The sequence below is a fragment of the Staurois parvus genome, unplaced genomic scaffold (genome assembly GCF_062004578.1).
Source record: "Staurois parvus isolate SC_StPar_1 unplaced genomic scaffold, SC_StPar_1.0 ptg000424l, whole genome shotgun sequence".
In the NCBI taxonomy this organism is placed as follows: Eukaryota; Metazoa; Chordata; class Amphibia; order Anura; family Ranidae; genus Staurois; species Staurois parvus.
In genome coordinates, this window is record NW_028318220.1 from 1,229,086 (window position 1) to 1,250,838 (window position 21,753).

Sequence of the window (21,753 nt, forward strand, 5' to 3'; positions counted from 1 at the left end):
TATGCACCAGGTTTTGCACTCTCCAGTTTTAGTAAATAACCCTCAATGAGTCAAGCTGGTAGTATAGAGGTATAAATAAGCATCTGACTTCTCAGACATCAGAAGCTTGAACGTGGAAGGCAGCCTGGTGCCATCCAAAGGATTTTGATATAGGAAATATTAAATTATTATCAATTAAAATTCACTTAAAATTTAACTAAACTGGTTTTATTTTATGGTAGTGTAATCAATTAATCAGTAAAATGTTCAATGTGATTGGCCTATTTAGGTAACTGCACAGTGAATATTTCACGTTAACTGGTTTGTTATGTGTCTAGTGCAGCATGGAGCTGCATGTTATTCAACAGAGATGTAGCAGCTTTATGAAGTCACTCGCACATTTAAGTCACAAAGGGATTCAGCAATGGGTCCGCAGCCTCAGAAATACATTGTGTGCTTTTGGTGCCATGCATGCCTCCCTGTGTGTCTAATTCGGTTGTGTGTGTGGGTCCATAAAGCCTCTGCATCCCCATTACTTACACAGGCACCCTGTATATAGCTCCACGCCAGGGGTGGACTGACCATTTGGAAACTCGGGCACAGCCCGAGGGCCCGGGGTCAGTAGGGGGCACCAAGAGATGCCCAAGGTACCTTTTTCATAGGCTTTTTTGAGTTTGGGCAAGGACACAGGGGCCCCATGATCCCCTATTGCCCGGGGGCCCCATGAGTTGTCAGTCCACCCCTGCTCCACGCTGCTCTGGGTGCGTAAACAAATGGATCGTTGTGCTCTTCGGGCCTCTACACCTGTGTTAATATGCCCATAGAGTGAAATCACAGTCTGTGTTTTCACACATTGGTACTAACAATGAAAATTTTTTGGTGAGTAAATCGCCAAAAATGTGTAGCAAATGCCCCTAGTATTGCTTTTTATTTCAACCACGTGCTAGATAAAACTTTTTTGTATATGGTTGTTTTATATATATATATATATATATATATATATATATATATATATATATATACATACACACACTATATTGCCAAAGGTATTGGGACATTCCTCCAAATCATTGGATTCAGGTGTTCCAATCACCTCCATGGCCACAGGTGTATAAAACCAAGCACCTAGACATGCAGACTGCTTCTACAAACATTTGTGAAAGAATGGGTCGCTCTCAGGAGCTCAGTGAGTTTAAGTGTGGTACTGTGATAGGAAGCAACTGAGAACAACAGCAACTCAGCCACCAAGTGGTAGGCCACAAAAAATGACAGAAGTCGCCAACTGTATGCAGAGTCAATAGCTAAAGACCTCCAAACTTTGTGTGGCCTTCAGATTAGCACAACAATAGTGTGTAGAGAGCTTCATGGAATGGGTTTCCATGGCTGAGCAGCTGCATCCAAGCCTTACATCACTAAGTGCAATGCCAAGTGTTGGATGCAGTGGTGTAAAGCACGCTGCCACTGGACTGTAGAGCAGTGGAGATGTTTCCTCTGGAGTGACCAATCACGCTTCTCTGTCTGGCAATCCAATGATCATGTCTGGGTTTGATGGTTGCCAAGAGAACGGTACTTGCCTGACTGCATTGTTTCAAGTGTAAAGTTTGGTGGAGGGGAGATTATGGTGTGACGTTGTTTTTCAGGGGTTGGACTTGGCCCCTTAGTTCCAGTGAAGGGAACTCTTAAGGCGTCAGCATACCAAGACATTTTGGACAATTTCATGCTCCCAACTTTGTTTGAACTTTTTTGGGGATGGATCCTTCCTGTTCCAACATGACTGCGCACCACTGCACAAAGCAAGGTCCATAAAGATATGGATGAGTGAGTTTGGAGTGGAGAAACGTGACTGGCCTGCACAGAGTCCTGAACTCAACCCGAAAGAACACCTTTGGAATGAATTAAAGTGGAGACTGCAAGCCAGGCCTTCTTGTCTGACATCAGTGCCTGACCTCACAAATGCGCTTCTGGAAGAATGGTCAAATATTCCCATAGACACACTCCTAAACCTTGTGGACAGCATTCCCAGAGTTGAAGATGGTATAGTCACAAAGGGTGGGCCAACTCAATATTGGACTCTATGGACTAAGACTGGGATGCCATTAAAGTTCATGTGCGTGTAAAGGCGGGCATCCCAATATAGTGATATATATATATATATTAAAATGGATACTGTACTATTGTCAGTATTTATGGGGTAAAAAGGAAAATATTAATTAATTGGTTGTCCGAGTCACCCTGAGATAAGCTGCTTCCCCATCTGGTGTGAAATATATGTGCAGTGTTAGCACTTCGATCTGCGCATTTATCAGGGATGGATTTGAAATAATGTATGCTTGGCCTACTCTAATTCAAAATTGATTAACATGACTCACTGATTTCAGACAGGGCTCTATGCTAAATCTCTTGTAAGCCACACAGCTGAAGCTGGGATTTCCTCAAGCAGGTAGCAGACGGAAGGATCAGCAACTTTTGGACTGGCTGGGTACGCACACGTGAATGTGGAAAACATCCTGACAATGTCTGCTGTTAAGATACATAGCACCAGAGGGTTGTAACTACCCACCTCAAAGATGTGAGGGGCCTTGGCTGTTATGGTTGTAGCTAAAGGGAATATTGCAGTGTTGAATTATTCAATTATATGTGAACCCAAGATTAACAAAGTAATACATTGCAGTTTACCATACTTTTATATTTGACTGCAATAGTTTTCTTTTTAAGGCTAAAAACATTTTCTACAAGTACAAAAACTCTAATAATTAAAAAATATGTAAACACAACATTTCATATTCCTGATATGTGCCTGCTGTACCATGTACTTGTATAAAAAATATATCCTATTCTCTCTGTATTTCTTCCTTTGGACACCTATCCTGGCTGTTCCTGCTAGTCCCTGTGCTTTCCTATTAAAAACTGACTACACTAGGCAGGAGAGCACAGTGTGGTCAGTTAATTACTTGTGCTGGGAACTCAGCCTGCTCTTCTCCAATGATCAGACTTCTGCTGACATGCCCCCACACAGCCATTTAATGGGAAGAACAGTGTGCTGCTGTTTCTCCTCTTTGAGCTTCTTATGCATCTGAGAACAGAGAGAATGTGATCACATATAAAAAGGGGGAAAAAAAGTGATAATGTTCTTTATCTCTATACATAGATACTTTGCCTTTCATTTCCATTTTAAACTAAATGGGTTATTTTAGAAGGTGAGGGTTTACATACTGTGTACTTTAAGGTGAAGTGTTCTCTTCTTCCTAAGTGATCTTCTATAAACAACAAATCCACCAGCCCCCCATGTGGGTGGTTCTCACTGTGCTCATATGGGGATCTGGAGAGAGCATTCACTGGTGCTCCCAGAGGAAGGCTGAGCAGGCCATTTAACACAAGGCTGGTGTTAAAGCATCACTCCAGTTTAAAAGCGACACTGCTCCATACAGACATATTTAATTCCTTGAAATCTGTGGCACATTTGTTTAACTCATTATACTCTGTACACGATGGATAACAGTTCCACTGCATAACTTTTCTCTCTCTTTGGTTGTGTAGCATTTCTGAGCTGATGCTGCAGAGCTTGCACCAGACTCCACCAGCCCAGTTACCCACCATCTCAATTTCAATTACATTGATTTGCATGTTACACTAGGAAGCTCAACTTTGTACAACACCCATGCTTATTCTCCTCTGAAGCCTCACCTCATTTTCCATGACTTCCAGGCTGGGTCCCCAGGATGTCCCATGCCGTGATACGTTCCCAGTATTGGGGTAGCGGTCACTCGGGAAGGAGCCTAAGCACACAAGCTCCTTCACTACCAGGGCCCTCCGTCACCTAAGCCAGGTCATTACTGCTTCCCAATTGGTTGGCTGCTTACAGGTATGTGCCTAACACTAGTGCTGTAGCTATTAGCAAGGGCATCATAGTGTCCTCTGAATAGCTTCACAGGACGTTAGACATAAGTACTGCATCTTCTCTATTCCATCTCGTCCCCTGATGTAAAGCCTGTTCTGTGGTACCCCATCCATGCATACACCCCTTCTTAAGTTGTCCTCAAGTAATTTCAGACCATGCATAGTTATTTATAACCACAAAGTTCTTTTATGTTGTTATCTGTTCTACAACTCTTAAATACAGCTCAGGTATTTCCAAACAAAAATCCTGTACAAGCCCTTCTAAGTGCCCCTTGGTGCCCCTTGAGGTAGTCATACCTTAATAGGTGAGAAAGTCCTTTTTGTCCATTAGTCCATAATTCAGTAACACAAGTTCATATCCTGGAACCCCGACTATGTTCCCGCCAAGGGGTGGTTAAGCAACAGGTTGCAATTACATCTCCAGTGTCCTCCTTGTTCTATAATTGGGGTAATCTGGAACCGCACCGCTAGCTGTCTTACTAACTGTTGCACCCCTGAGAGGTAGTTGCATCCCTTTTAATGTGTTTTAGTGCCCTCAGAGGTGAGCTGATGCTGCCATTTAAAGCAAAGCTGGCATTAAGACAGCACTCCAACTTAAAAGCGACTCTTCTCCATAAAAACATTTTTAAATCCTTGTAATCCATGGTACAGTTCTTTAACTCATTACACTCTGTACACTATGGATAACAGTTCCCCGTTACACTTCAAAACTCTTCTTTCTCTTGGGATGTGCAGCATTTCTGAGCCGGTGCCTCGAGGCTTGCACCAGACTCCACCAGCCCAATTACTCGTCACCTCAATTCCCGGGACATTGTTTTGTGTTTTACACTTGAATGCTAGGAAGCTCAACTTTAGTACAACACCCATCCTTATTCGCCCCCAAGGCTTCAGGCTTCACTCTGTCCTTGGTGACGCGCAGGCCGGGTCATAGTATGCCCCATGCCACAATGTCAAGCCCAGTATTGAAGTGCCATTCGCTGAGATAAGAGTCTAACCACACAAGCTTCTTCACTACCAGGGTCCCCCGCCACCTAAGCCAAGTCACCACTGCTTCCCTACCGGCTGGCTGCTTATGCACTCAACACTAGTACTGTAGTCATTGGCGATGGCAATATAGGTTCCTCTGACTGAATAGCTTCACTGCATGTTAGACATACTGTATGTACTGTATCTTTTCTATCCCATCTGGTCCTCTGATGTGAACCCTGTCCCATGATACGCCATACATGCATGCACCCATTTTTAGGTTGTCATCAAGTAACTTTAGACCCGGCAAAGTTATGTAACCACAATGTTCTTTTACTTTAAGAGTTGTAGAAGAGATAACAAATACAGCTCAGGTATTTTCAAACAAAAATCCTTTTCAAGCCCATTCTAAGTGGAAGAACCCTAGTTGAGAAAGGTTGCCTTATGGAGTTATAGTTGCATACAGAAGTCAGAAGCCAGAATTAAAAAAGTCATTGCCCATTTGGGTTATAGGTGAGAATTCCTGCCTGCTGTAACATTGGTAGCTAAATGCAGAAGTAATATGCTTTGTTATACAGTCTTACCATAATAAGGAAGTATAGTACTTCCTCACTGGGTCTGTGATGTCACAAAAAAGTACATATACTGTATGTGTGCTGTTTAGAAATCCTCAATACCCACGTCACCTTAAGGGAACAACAACAAACAAACTTTTGGCATCGTGGTGAATTGGCACCATTTGTAGTCAAGATTGGTATAAACTGGTGCTGAATATTCATCTCTGTAAAGAAAGTATTGATTATAGTGGTTCAGATGACATAGTTTATAGTTTTTGAGTTAAATAGGTTAAGGGTGGTTAAGTTTAAAGGTACACTTAGGGATCTAGTTTTTATATGTTTTTACTCAGGTTCACAGAGCTTTTGTTGGATTCAACTGTAAATCCTGGGTAAAAGCTATGTAAATAATCTCCTTATGTTGGGAGATCAAGTCTAAGAGTTAAATTAAGAGTTAGGTGGAGGGTTAACTTTTCATGGTTACATTAAAGTATATTTGAAGCCAAAATGTTTTTGTTTTAGGAAATGGACAAAATCCCTGCCATAGTTCCATGAAGAATATTTTTCTTCCTGTAGACACATCAAGGAAGGAGAGGAAATCTCTCCAAAATTAGAGAAATCCACTTTTAGACAGTTGTCACTCTAACAAGGGTAACCATTGGAAGATTTCCTCTCTATTCCTGTTCTTCTGATAATTAAAAAAAATTGGAGTTTCTCTCACTTCCAGTCCAAGTGACACTGGCAACCAAGACAAAGAGAGATGGTGATTCTCCCCAGTGGGGATTCAGATAGTGAACAAACCTGACAGTGGTCCTAATCCTTCCATTCTAGCTAAGGCAGCCTATACAAATTTTTTTTATTTCTTATTTTTGTTCAACCAGGGGATTGAACAAAAAAACAGGTGAGATGCCCCCATCCACCTCCAGCTGTGCTATTGTGTTCTGACAGCAGGGAGAATACATTGATCAGTGCTTTCTGTTATAACCAATGGCACTGATCAATCTGGAAGAACTCAACTGGCTGGTTGTACAGAAGTCAGTTGGTAGATTGACTTCTGTACAAATAGCCTGCCCATATATGGATCGAAATTCCTCAGGTCCCTGCTGAACTGGCTGAATTTTGATTTATGTAGGGCTTGCTTAAAACTACAACAAAGGACATATTCTTTGATACACTTTGATAGTGATGCTTTTCATTGGTAATTTTCTGTGAACGGTTAAGTTTAGGGTCAGGTTGAATATTAGGGATTCCTTTCAAAAAGTAGGCTACAGTAAGTGTTACAGTTAAAGTGGAACTGTACTGCATCTGAGCACCACAAACCAAAAAGCCATTTAATTCATTGTTAGTGTTCAAAGGAAACTCCCCCGTCCATCCATGTCTCCATGATTTATTTTGCTGAGAAATCATTTTGAAAAACACCCTCTGGCTTTTCTGACCATGGCTATCTTGGCTTTCTTGAATAAGGGCAGATGGTTCATGTAGCATTTACTTACTGGAATACATCTGCCCTTAGCTCAGGCATTGGCTTAGCTGAGAACCCTCCCCTCCTGAAGACTTCTGGGATGTATGACATAATTTTCCTAGGCATGGAAACCAGGAAGTAACTGAAGAAATGTAAAAAAAAGTTTAAAACAAGTAAATATGATATACTTTCCTATCTATTTACTAATGCTAGCAGCATAAGGATTAAAAATAGTCAATGTTGATTGGGAGAGTGAAGTTCCACTTTAAGCTCACACCCCACTCATTACAATATGACTGTATAATCTCCTTTAGATCTACCAACAACTATGTAGTGCAAGGGCCTGTCTGATTGGATATAAATTGATTGGATAGATTAGGTAGGTGCCAGGGGCGGACTGACCATTTGGAAACTCGGGCACTGCCTGAGGGCCCGGGGTCAGTAGGGGGCCCCATGAGATGCCTCTGGTACCTTTTTCATAGGCTTTTTTGAGTTTGGGCAAGGACACAGGGGCCCTATGATCCCCTATTGCCCGAGAGGCCCCATGAGCTGTCAGTCCGCCCCTGGTAGTTGCTTATATTACATAGTTTTGGTAAATCTAAAGTTGATTGTAAACAGAGTGTATGGTTAGGATATAACATATATGGAGACCCTTAGGACAGGGGGGCATAAAGTGCTGGGTACATGGTGAGTTTTATGAGCATGCAATAGTGTAATCAACCAAGGATGGAAAGAATGAAATTTTGGTTGAAAACAGTCAGGCCAAATGTCTGGTATGGGTTTGTGGAACCTAAACTTGTAGTACCCTGAGATACAACAAGCCAAGGTACTTGCTCAAATATGAAGTTTATCATAGTTATCATAAACATTCCTAAAAACAAAAAAATAAAAAAGATATCACGTAAATGCGTATGTTAAATAATTTCTATGTACACCATTAATTTAGTCTATTGTCCATAGTTACAAATCCATCTCAGGGGTGAGCAAGGGAATTGCTATGTAGTGTAGCTACCCTCTAACAGGAAGTTGGATCACAGCAGCAAAATAAAAAGGAGTTCAGAGATATAGAGGAGTCTGGGAGCAATAGAAGGTATACATTTTGGCCATACATTATGCAATTTTCTTTCCTTCAACCATGGTGACCATGTTGATGGGGGCAGGGAGCACAGGGAGCCTTCCCCACCAGGCGAATACAATGATCACTGCTGGCAGCCATAGCCTTTGGCAGTGGTTGCATGAAAAAACCCAATAGGATGGTTGTACTGAAGTCGATCGAAGCCTGTCCAGTGATGTATTTAAATTTGTCTGGTTCCTGCTGAACTGGCCAAATTTCTATCCATCTATGTCTGACCTTTGAGTTAAGAATACATACTTGAATAGAATGTATGTTTAATCCAGAGTCAAGTGACACTTTAATTATTAGAATTCACTATAAAATAGGCTGTATGGGTTCAAAACAGTTGGTTGGGAACCACTATGTATAGTGGTATAAGTAGTGGTAATTGTATTTTTTTCCCCAATTCTTCATTTTCATCACATGGCAGTACAGAGATCATAAAACAGAATTCAGCAGGAGAGGACCACGTACCATCTTAGGCACATTTAAATGCCACCCCTGGTCCATCAGAGTAACCAGGTTCAGACAGGAAGAGATGGTTTGTGTCTGCGAGAATTCCCCAGGTGACTAGGTGGTCGGTTGTCTCTTTACCCTGTGTTTCACTTTGCATTTTAAACTCAATAAAAAGAGGAGAGTATAGATAGCATGGGGGGGGGGATTAAGAGAGAGGGGGAGGTGAGAGCAGAACAAAAGAGTAGGGAGAGGTAGGGGGGAAGGAAAGGATCAGGAGTGGATAGAGTTTCCATCCACTCCTCCATCCCTCCTGACCCAGCAAAACCAATGGAGTGGCCTCCAAATTCAATTGAAAGGATGTTCCGCTCAGCATGGCTGCATACTCCTAGTGCTAGTATAACCACTTCTTAAGGATTTTTTCTCAAAGGCCCCTCTCTGTAGTCACCAAGTCCTCCAGCTCATTGATTACAGGAACCTTTCTCAATCAGACTGATATCATCAGGGCCTGTGTCTGTTTCCAGAAAAGCGGGATGCAGCTTTTCGCAGAAGTGAGAATTAATGGTAGAATGGAGCACCTGTAGGTCTTCCCGGAGATATTGTGGTGATGCAGGAAGAAAAATGCAGGGTCCCACGGTATCACATGATCGGTAAATTTTTGAGTAATACGGTGCATTTCTGACCAGTAAATATGTAGGGAATGACAGGACCAAAAATGTGATGAAGAGAGCCAGTCTCCTGTCTACAATGCCAGCAGACATTGGAGCAATAAGAAAACATTTTATGGATCCCAATGCACACAAAATATTATTATTATTATTATTATTAATATACAGGATTTATATAGTGCCAACAGTTTGCTCAGCACTTTAATATCAGCATGTTAACAGTTTGAAACCAGATTCTTGGTATCTGGAACTGATGGAGGTTTTATAAGTGAACAGGAGAATCCTTAGTATTTTATTTTTAAATGTAGTTAAAATGTTCCAATAAACAATTCATTCTTATTTCTGAATATTTAATTCTAACGCTTAATAAAAAAAAATATTGTTCTTAATTTTAGATTGCCTACATGTGTCCTAGCACGTAAGGACACTGTTTTTTTAGACATGTAGTTTATGGTCAGCTTACGAAAGCCATTTTTAACCAGACAAGATTATTAGTACACAGTGTATTGGATTGCTCTACACAGAAGGTCGGAGTTGCTGACATAATTTCCTGTGACACTCGTGATTCTGAGCTGTGATACACCGCATCGGAAACTCTCAAGACTATGTTTCTGGGCTAAAATGCATAAAAAGTGTGTACTGAGCTGTGTTAACCACATCTCAGTAATAGTGAAACTCTTCATACTCTATTAATACCCTAAAGTTTAGTGAATGCTCAGGCTTGATCAAAGATCAGAAATGATTACACCTGTATATGTGACACATCTCACAGTCCTTTGAAAGCCCTTATTGATTGTGTACAAAAGTGACCTGTGGACATATGAGTCACAGAAAAAAATGGAAAAGCACTGTCACTCTTCTAACTGCTCATGTGACCACAGGACTCACTGGCTTCTTTTATGGAACTGTGTTTTGAGAAAAGTGACGGTAAAGAAAGTATGGAACAATTTCTAGTGTGAATTGCAAAACATAAGCTCGTGATACACATAAAGATTTCTCTTGTTTAGACAAGACCATAAATTCCCCCATCCACAATAAACAGCAAGGATGGATGAATCTCCACTGCCGGCCATTGTATTCTGTTAGCCACTGCATCCACAGGTGTCAGAATACCTGAACCATGCCTGCAGCTCATTGCCTGCAGTCAGTTTTATGCCACATTTTTTCACCTGGCTCCTTTGACTTTCTGAATGGTGTCAGCAGGGCCATTCTTGAATTTTGGCCAGCTCAAAGTGAATTGGCCAAAATTCAAGCCGTGCATGACCAGGTTCACTTATCTGTAGCTATCGTTTGCTTGTAGCCTACTTATGATCTACAGAACTACAATGCATTTGCAGACGTAACACTATAACTCCCCCAGACAACAGTTTTGACAATGGTAAGAATCATTTTAGGCACTTACTGACCAAATATATTATTCTCTTCAATATAGTGCCCTAAAATACTTATATTAAAATTTGTATGCGTGCAGTAAAGTAACAGAAGCCAAAGTTTAGGCTGGAGAATACCTTTAAAATGATAAACTGTAATAAGAAGCATGTAGGCTATCATCACTGACCCATCCTTCTGAAGTGCCTGTTGCCTGGCTGTCTGATGATGCTTTGGATTCAGTACTTTCAAAGTCCCTGACCTAGAACAATCACAGAGATAAAGAATTCTGCGATCAATCCACTAAGAGTTAAATACTGCATTCATTTTTGCCTCAAAATAACGGAAGCAGTATTTATGTCAAAAGCAGTCAGTTCACTAAAAGACATGCCTTATTTAGCAAATTATTACATTTTCCTATTTTTAGCACTTCATTTAATACTTTTTTTTTTGGCTTGGTTCACACTATCATGGGTGGCTGTGGGAATCACAGCAGTTCCAGCACTCTCAAAAAGTACTGCTGTATAAAAATGCACGGGGCTGCCATTCATTCCTAATGGCACCCCAATGTATCTCAAACCGCAGCACGTTTGTGGGGAAATCGCATGGTCTTTTTTCTGGTTGCTGTGTTTCCAAAATGCTGCATGCACTTTTTTGTTCCTGGAAACACAGGCATGGCATCCTATTCAAATGAATGGGCTGCTGTGCCCATGCAAATGCGGGCCGCAAACCCGCAATAGTGTAAACCAGGCCTAAATCCCAATTTTTAACACTGCACCAGAGTGATTTCAATGAAGATACAATAAGGGTCCATGCACACCGGCTTAGAAAAAACATGGCCTGCAGAGGTTTATTATTATTATTATTATACAGTATTTATAAAGCGCCAATAGTTTGCTCAGCGCTGTACATTACAGGGACATTTTAAGCTCAGACTTTAGACGCATAAAAGAACCCTTCTGTTTTGCATTTTTGAGAATGTTTTTCTGGCAGACAAAAACACTAAACACTTCTAAATGCTACTAAAGACTCCTAAAAGCTGCTAAATGCTCCTAAATGCTAGTACAAAAGCATTTTTTTCTGCCAAGAGCACTGGCATTTTTTAAGCCAGTGTGCATAGAAATTTAGGAAGCCCACGGATGATTCCATTTGCTTTGGAAGGAAAAAGAATCGCTCTATGTCCCCATCAACACTGACTGTGTTATATCGAGTCAAAATCAATATAATAGTATCGCTCTCCACTGACAAATAAACTAAGTGTATGATATACAATTACAAAAGAACTTTGCCAAAAACAATATCAATATTTCATAATTAAGTGTTCAAAAACAATATCAATAATCCAAAATTAAGTGTCCATATTTGATCCGTGATTTCACACTCTTTCCAGTGATGTGGGCAAAGTTCTTTTGTAATTGTATATCATACACTTAATTTATTTGTCAGTGGAGCCCGACACTAATATATTTATTTTGACTTAATATGACACATTAGTATGGGTATGGTAGTAATTGTATATCATACAGTTAATTTATTTGTCAGTGGAGCGTTACACTATTATATTTATTTTGACTTAATATGACACATTAGTATGGGTATGTGTGATGTGTAGGCGATCTGCTGCTATAACTTAATTTAATCAATATAATTTCACTGCACCCTTTATATTTGTCAAAACACCATTTTTGGTGCCATAGTAGTTTGCAAGACCCTACATATTAATTTAACTGACTGTGTTATACCTCCCACAGCACTATTGTGTCTGCCAGCAGGATGGGGGGGCACAGGGAGCCTTCCTGGCTGGCAGAACACAATGATTACTGCTAGCAGCTATAGCCTCTGGCAATAATCATATGTAAAAAAAATCCAACAGGCTGGTTGTGCCCGAATTGATTGATAGATTGACTTGAGTACAATCAGCCTGCCCATGCATGGATCGAAATTTGGCTGCTGAACTGGGTGAATTTCAATCCATGTATAGCTGGCTTAGGAATTATGAATATATTCTTAGTGTGCTTCATTCAGTGAATGATCTTCCTCTGGTCAATGTTACAAATTATTTACATTCATCAACTAACAAAATTGCATTCTCAAACTGTTACATCTTTTTCTTTTCACTTATCCCCAGTGCAGTGTTCCCAGGTTATTTTCTACATATTTAAAACATTGAATGTCTGTACCATGAGATAAATAACAATAGTTTACAGAAAAAATGTAAAAGTGAACATACTCTGTACACTCCCCCCCCCCCCCACTTCCCCCCCTGCTGTACCTACCTCCAGGGATGCTGAGCTATCAGTGTCCATATAGCTGGTCCAGGGGTCTGGGGATTTGAAATGTCCACTCTTCTTCCTCTTCACCGTGCAGTGCTTCTGGTACATTTTGATTGGTCTGCATCATCACAGTGAATCACTCTGGTCTGTTGTGGAAGCACAACACAGAGAAGAAGGACAAGAGCAGGGGGTTTGAAATCCCAAGACTATTGGACCGGCTGTGGGGTCACTGACAGCTCAACATCCCCAAAGGTAAGTACAGTAGGGATCGGGGGTGGGGAAGGGGGGGTGTACAGAGTTAGTTCACCTTTACATTTTTTCTGTAAAGGTGAACTAACACTTTAAGAACCCTGACATATCTGGCCAAGAATTTTACTGTGTCTAAGCAGTAAACTGCTCTATAGTCGAATGCTCTTTTATTATTTACACTTTTCATTTATTAAGGGAAAACTCTACTAAGAAAGTATGAAGGCTGCCATTGCTGAGCTATCATTGTTAAACTGCCAGTTGCCTGGGTAACATGCTAATCTAATGGCTCTAGCGCTTGTTCTGGAACACACAAAGTATGTGGATCAGGAGTTCTGAATTTCTTGATCTGCTTGCATTTTAAAAAATCAATGTATCAAAAAAGTAGAGCCAGGCAGTAATAGCCTTTGTATTTTTCTCAGTGCTGATTTCCCTTTACTAACCTGGGTGTTTATTGATTTTATTCCATGGTGTGTTTGGCTTTATTGTCTGAGCATGAATACCTGTCTGTCAAAGGGTGAGTGACGTTTCACAAGCACTTCTGAAGGGCAGGTTCTGAAATGTTTCCAGAAGGGAGTAGTTCTTTCTTCTTACCCTGGTAATAGTTAACTTGTATGTTGCTGTACTGCTGTTTCCCCATTGAGGCCTCGGTTTAACTGTTTTCTTTCCCTTCCTCTTCCACTCTGAATGCACTTCTTATTAGCCTATTAACCCAGAAAGGGTGTGCTGGCCAACCCCACATTGTTCTAGACATAATGCATTTGACCATCTTTGCTCCAGGTCCCTATCCCTTTTCACAAGTCACTGCCGTCTGATTACAAGGGTTGTGGGAAAGTGATGACAATCAATGGACTAAGCAATCTTTGTGTGCATGGAAGTGTACAGGGCAAAATGTTTCTTTATCCCAGATTGTCACCCAATGCTGGATTTAGAAGGGGGCAAAAGGGGCAACTGGCCTGGGCCCCCTGCCAGAAAGGGGCCCCTCTATATCAAAATATGGTCATTTAAAAATAATTTTCTTTTATTCAAATTTTCTTCTTTGGAAGTATAATTTTGCCTGAAATCATCTATAAGGCTGTGTTCACACCTTCGCATTTCGTAAACGCAAGACAAAACACACACAATTGTGCATTTGCCCCATGCTGCAATCACAGGTCGCGCTTGTGGTGCCATGAATTGTTGATGGCACCCCAGGAAAGGGTAAAAGACGTGTGATTTGTAGCACAACGAAACTAGCTACAAACGTTCCAAAACACGTATTGAAAAAATGTTCCATGCCCAAATGGCCCTGGAGCTACTTAAGGGCATTTGTCCCACGTAGGGCAGCCCATTCAGGCATGACACTCATTGACACGGGAAAAATTTTCAAAAAAAAAAACACGAGTGGGAAAGCATGTGAATGAGACCTAAAAGATTAAGGAAGGTAGCCTACAATTTCCTTGGTGCGCATGGGACCTCATATTAATGTTGTGTAACCAACAAATTCAGAGTTTAAAACTACTTACTACTTACGTGAAATAGTTTGTTTGGGCCAAGCTGGCCCAAATCAACTATTGCCTTCATTTATTTAACTGCTGTGACCATTGCAAGAGCTGTATCAACAGTACATAGCACCAACTACATACAGTATACAGCAATGGGTTCTTACAGTGGGATGGGCACCTCCCATCCCTGGAACAAAATCAAGTTCGGCTGAGCACTGCTCAGCCATTCACAGGAATCTTTGTATTTTATCAATGAATACAAGGCTTCTTCTGATTGGCTGAGGTGGAGAATGAGACATCAAACAGATTGTGCAATAATCAGATTCTGAAATGTAAATTTTAATTCCTGTGCATGAAAGGCCCACCAAACCTGAAGCACCCTGAGCCCCCCCCAGTCTACATCCATCCCTATTGTCACCTGTCAATAAAAAACACATAATTTCCCTATATGGACAGGAAAATGCAGAATCCAGTATTGCAGTATGACTTTACATGTCAATGAAGAAGGTTCCGAAAATCTGACGGCATCAGGCACAGCACCAAGAAGGCTTGGGGTCAGATATAACAGGATGGCCCCCAGGCACAAACTCAAATGATGTATGTAGTGTGTATAAATCTATGTAAAATATCAGGTGAGTAGTGATGTCACTGCTTGTATCAGCGGAGGAATGATGTCATCTTGCTGATAATAACGCAATGCAGTCTGGTGCACTCTGTATATACTGTGACATAGGTCAGGTGCTGGATCAAGTCCTTATGTATGCCAAGCATTATGATGTCACACCTTTACATAACACATCTAGAAAATTCTCAGCAAAATCACATGGTTTGTATGGAAAGTGTTAGCATGATGGAAATAAAAACATATGTGGATATAGGGCTATATAAAAGTCTATCTGGAAAATTATCAGCTAAGAATCATGTGATCCTAGGGTTTCTTCACACTACTTCCACTGAGCTGCTCTGATCTGCAAAGGTCCAGTGCAAGGACATATAAAAATTGTATGCTATGAAAAATCAGACTCTTGAGTGAAATTAATAATTTGGTGTCTGTTTTTGCTGGGGGGGAAATGTAGGGGTCTGTGGTATTGAGGGGGGTCCTGTGTAATGATGGGGGTAGTATAGGGGAGGGGGGTCCTGTGTAATGATGGTGGTAGTGTGGGGGAGGGGTCTTGTGTAATGATGGGGGTAGTATGGGGGTCCTGTGTAATGATGGGGGTAGTATTGGGGAGGGGGTCTTGGTTTTGTGTAATAATGGGGGTAGTATGGGGGAGGGGGTCTTGCGTAATGATGGGGGTAGTATTGGGGAGAAGGTCTTGTGTACTGATGGGGGTAGTATGGGGGGTTCCTGTGTAATGATAGTGGTAGTATGGGGGAGGGGTCTTGTGTAATGATGAGGGTAGTATGGGGGAGGGGTCTTGTGTAATTATGGTGGTAGTATGGGGGAGAGGGGTCCTGTGTAATGATGGTGGTAGTATGGGGGAGGGGATCTTATGTAATGATGGGGGTAGTATGGGGGAGGAGGATCCTGTGCAATGATGGGGGTAGTATGGGGGAGGGGGTCCAATGTAATGATGGGGGTAGTATGGGGGAGGGGGTCCAATGTAATGATGGGGGTAGTATGGGGGAGGGCAGTTCTGTGTAATGATGGGGGTATTATCTGGGAGGGGGATCCTGTGTAATGATGGTAGTAATACAGGGGAGGGGGTCCTGTGTAGTTTTGGGATGTTGGGGTGGAGAGTGAAATTACATGGGGGGGGGCAAGAAAATGTTTGCCCAGAGTCCAGTTAATATCAAAGATGACTCTGAGGGGATCAGTGGACAAATCCCCTATTGAGAGAAAAAAGATTTTGTGAAAGGGACCTAAGAGGCAGTCACTTAAGCACTTAAAAGCTACCCCATAGCAGATATACTGCTACAGTGAACAACACAGATCTCTCTCCTGTCAGCATGGACATGCTGCTTTGTATCTCTCTGCTCAGAGATCCCAAGTAAAACAGCATGCAGCACACATAGTAAAACACACACAGTTAACCCTTTGATCGCCTCTTCCTGCCAATGCTTTTCCTTAGCACTGGTCACTGTATTAGTGTCACAGGGGATGTCAGTGGTTGTTAGTCAGTTCCCACCCAGTGTCAAAATGCCCGCTGCAGTCCTGCTATAAGTCGCTGATCGCCGCCATTACTAGTATAAAAAAAATAAATAAAAATTCCAGTATATATACCGCCATTTGTAGATGCTATAACTTTCACGTAAACCAATTAATTTACACTTATTGGGATTTTTTTTTTTAGCAAAGACATGTAGCAGAATATATTTTGGCCTAAATGTATGAAGAATTAGATTTTTTTCAATTTTTTTTTATGTTTTATAGCAAAAAGTAAAACAATATTGTTGTTTTTTTAAATTGTCAGTCTTTTTTTGTTTATAGTGCAGAAAAAAACAGAGGTGATCAAATACCACCAAAAGAAAGCTCTATATGTGGGGGAAAAAAAGGACATAAATTTCATTTGGGTACAGCATTTCATGACTGCGCAATTAGTTAAAATAATGCAGCGCCGTATCGTAAAACTTACCTGGTCAGGAAGGGGGGTAAATCCTCTGGAGGGAAAGTGATTAAAGAATATATTTCAGAGTATCTTGTTTGTATCTCATTTGTATCTATTTATCTTCAGGACACCTCTGAGTGAAATCCCTCTGGAAAACAGTGCTCACAAGTACACTCAATAGAAATAACCCTGCTGTGTTTTCAGGTCAAAAACGTTTATCCCCGGTTCACACTATGAATAATACAGGAATGCGCAAAAAATTCCTATGCAATTCACTTGTGATTTAGTGTGGTGCGACTTGAGCTCATTCATTTGGAATGGGCTCAAATCGCATCGCATCACGCCAAAGTAGTGCACTACTTTTGGAAGCGCACTACAACTGGATCACTTGGTTCTTTTCTACCAAGCAATCTGGTGCAGACAAATGCACTGCGTTTGCATCTGGGGCCTCGTTAACATTGACACCAGTTATAGATCACAACTGCAGTGCGTTTTGAACGCAGTGCAGGAAATGCTCACAGATCGCTGGTTTCCTGCACCATGATTTAGTGTGACCTTAAAGTGTATCTAACTCGAGGAACAAAGACTGATGTATTGCAGCCTATTGGTACTTAGATGTGGTGTACTAGTTTTCCTTTTTTGCACTGTTTTCCTTTTTACTCTGGTAATCCTGCCATTAACTCTGTCCTATGGTGACAGCCATACTGAGCATCAGCCAAACGGAGCCCTCCCTTTGTGAAGGGGGCCTAACAGTCCAGAGGCAGAGAGTACAGGGAATTGTCACCTAACATGATTTCTGACTGGAATAGCTTTTCTTTTTTTTTTTGCACTTCCTGAACAGTTATAATAATGGAACATAATGAACAGATTTATACACCACATAAGGGTATAATATACATAATATTTCAATTACTTTTAAATTACTTTTTGTTTATTCCACCATAATAAATAAAACACCACACAAGTCTATTTTATACAAAATATATAAATTACTTCTATTTATTTCACCATAATAAAAATAAATAACACACCACACTAGTGTATAATATATATCTTACATCTATGTATTCCACCATAATAAATGAAACACCGCACAAGTGTATAATATATATCTTACATCTATGTATTCCACCATAATAAAAATAAATAACACACCATACAAGTGTATAATATATATCTTACATCTATGTATTCCACCATAATAAAAATAAATAACACACCATACAAGTGTATAATATATATCTTACATCTATGTATTCCACCATAATAAATGAAACACCGCACAAGTGTATAATATATATCTTACATCTCTGTATTCCACCATAATAAAAATAAATAACACACCACACAAGTGTATAATATATATCTTACATCTATGTATTCCAGCATAATAAATAAAACACCGCACAAGTGTATAACATATATCTTACATCTATGTATTCCACCATAATAAATAAAACACCGCACAAGTGTATAACATATATCTTACATCTCTGTATTCCACCATAATAAATAAAACACCACACAAGTGTATAATATATATCTTAGATCTATGTATTCCACCATAATAAATAAAACACCGCACAAGTGAATAACATATATCTTACATCTATGTATTCCACCATAATAAATAAAACACAGCACAAGTGTATAATATATATGTTACATCTATGTATTCCACCATAATATATAAAACACCACACAAGTGTATAATATATATCTTACATCTATGTATTCCACCATAATAAATAAAACACCACACAAGTGAATAATATATATCTTACATCTATGTATTCCACCATAATAAATAAAACACCGCACAAGTGTATAATATATATCTTACATCTATGTATTCCACCATAATAAATAAAACACCACACAAGTGTATAATATATATCTTACATCTCTGTATTCCACCATAATAAAAATAAATAACACACCACACAAGTGTATAATATATATCTTACATCTATGTATTCCACCATAATAAAAATAAATAACACACCATACAAGTGTATAATATACATCTTAGATCTATGTATTCCACCATAATAAATAAAACCCTCCACACATGAATAATAAACATAACATATAAATTACTTCTATTTACAGTGCCTTGAAAAAGTATTCATACTGCTTGATATTTTCCACATTTTGTCATGTTACAACCAAAAACATAATTGTATTTTATTGGGATTTTATATGATAGACCAACACAAAGTGGCACATCATTGTGAAGTGGAAGGAAAATGATAAAAGGTTTTGAAAAATTTTTTACCAATATGTACCAACTTTCTTTGCAATTACAGCTTTTTGGGGATGTCTCTACCAGCTTTGCACATCTAGAGAGTGACATTGTTGCCCATTCTTCTTTGCAAAATAGCTCAAGCTCTGTGAGATTGGATGGAGAGCATCTGTGAACAGCAATTTTCAAGTCTCGCCACAGATTCTCAATTGGATTTAAGTCTGGACTTTGAATGGGCCATTCTAACACATGAATATGCTGTGATCTACAGTAAACCAGTGGTCTCCAAACTGTTGCCCTGGGATCCCTTTGCTTGCTTTTATCTGTCCCTTGGAGAACTATATCATCCACTGACACAGGAGTCACTTTGGGTGGGGGGCCCATGGAACCCAGCTTACTCTTTGGTGAGGTGGGGAGACCCCTGTCTCAGCTTCCCATATCCCTATTATATGTAAGTCACCCTGTGCCTGTTAGGGGTACAGGGTGATCTGTCCTAATATTGTGTAGACATGTATAGGTGGGGTGGGGGTTGTGGATTGTTTGGTGTTTTGGGGCTGCATCCCATTGTTCTGTTGTTTGTCAGGCTTGGGAGCAAACTATTATGGGATGTATGTGTTTATGTGTATTGGCTTGGTGGGGGGTGTCTCCAGCAGCTCTCCTGGTGGGACTGTCTGCTGGTGTATCTCTTGTTACTAAATGTAGATTGCCCCACCCTGTGTCATTATGCAGGGAGGGGGGATTGTCCCCTTGTCCCTGAGTGTATATATCTTGTATCTGTGTTCAAATAAAGTAGTCTACCTTATGGATTACTTCAAGACTGGTGTTGTCTAGTCTTGTATGGTCAGCTGTGGTGTCTTTTGTCGGTGTTCGGATGGGGAAGCGGTATTCTAACGGAAGTACCCAAGGCAGTCTGGGTTGGTTCCGTTACAGACACCAACAATGGGGCATAGCTCCCCTCAACTGACACCAATGAAGGGGCGCAATTCTTCCCAATTACATCAGTGAAGGGGTGCAATTCCACTCAATGACGCCAATGATGGGGCACAATGCCTCCCAATGACACCAACGATGGGGTACAGTTCTGCCCAATGACACCAACAATTGCCGTGTTAAGGGGAGCTCTGATGTAAGAGGTTCTCTGGTCACCAGAGCCCCCCTTACATCAGAGTTCCCAGCATTCCCCCTTACATCAGAGTCTCAGTGGCACAACTATGGGGCACAGTTTCTCTCATTAGTACCAAAAATGGGGCATTGTCTGGCCCCCCTAAAGTCTGAAGGACAGTAAACTGGTCCTTTTTTATATAAAGTTTGGAGATCCCTGATCCAAACAATGCCATTGTAGCTCTGGCTGTATGTTTAGGGTTGTTGTCGTTCTGGAAGGTGAACCTCCACCGCAGTCTCAAGTCTTTTGCAGGCTCTAACAGGTTTTCATCTAAGATTGCCCTGTATTTGGCTCCTTCCATCTTCCCATCAACTCTGACCAGCTTCCCTGTCCCTGCTGAAGAAAAGCATCCCCACAACATGATGCTGCCACCATCATGTTTCACGGTGGGGATGGCGTGTTCAGGGTGATGTGCAGTGTTAGTTTTCCACCACACATAGCGTTTTGCTTTTAGGGAAAAAAGTTTAATTTGGTCTCATCTAACCAGAGTACCTTCTTCCACGTTTGCTGTGTCCCCCACATGGCTTCCGCAAACTGGAAACGGGACTTCTTATGCCTTTCTTTCAACAATGGCTTTCTTCTTGCCACTCTCCCATAAAGGCAAGATTTGTGGAGTGCAGGACTAATAGTTGTCCTGTGAACAGATCTGTGCAGCTCCTCCAGAGTTACCATGAAAAATTCCAAATTTTAAAAATAATTTATCATTTTCCTTCCACTTCACAATTATGTGCCACTTTGTGCTGGTCTATCACATAAAATCCCAATAACATACATTTACGTTTACATTTCAAAGGGTATGAATACTTTTTCAAGGCACTGTAGGTTATGTACATTATACACAAGTTTTTTTTTAGTAATATGGTGGAATAAATAGAAGTAATATATATATAATGTATAATATACAATTGTGTGGTGTTTTATTTATTATAGTGGAATACATAGAATTAAGATATATATTATACACTTGTGTGGTGTTTTATTTATTTATTATGGTGGAATACATAGAAGTAATTTATATATTATAAATATAGAAGGCTTGTGTGGTGTTTTATTTATGATGGTGGAATAAATAGAAGTCATTTATATATTATATATTGTATACACTTGTGTGGTGTTTTATTTATTATTGTGGAATACATAGATGTAAGATATATATTATACACTTGTGCGGTGTTTTATTTATTATGGTGGAATACATAGATGTAACATATATATTATACACTTGTGCTGTGTTTTATTTATTATGGTGGAATACATAGATGTAAGATATATATTATACACTTGTGTGGTGTTTTATTTATTATGGTGGAATACATAGATGTAACATATATAT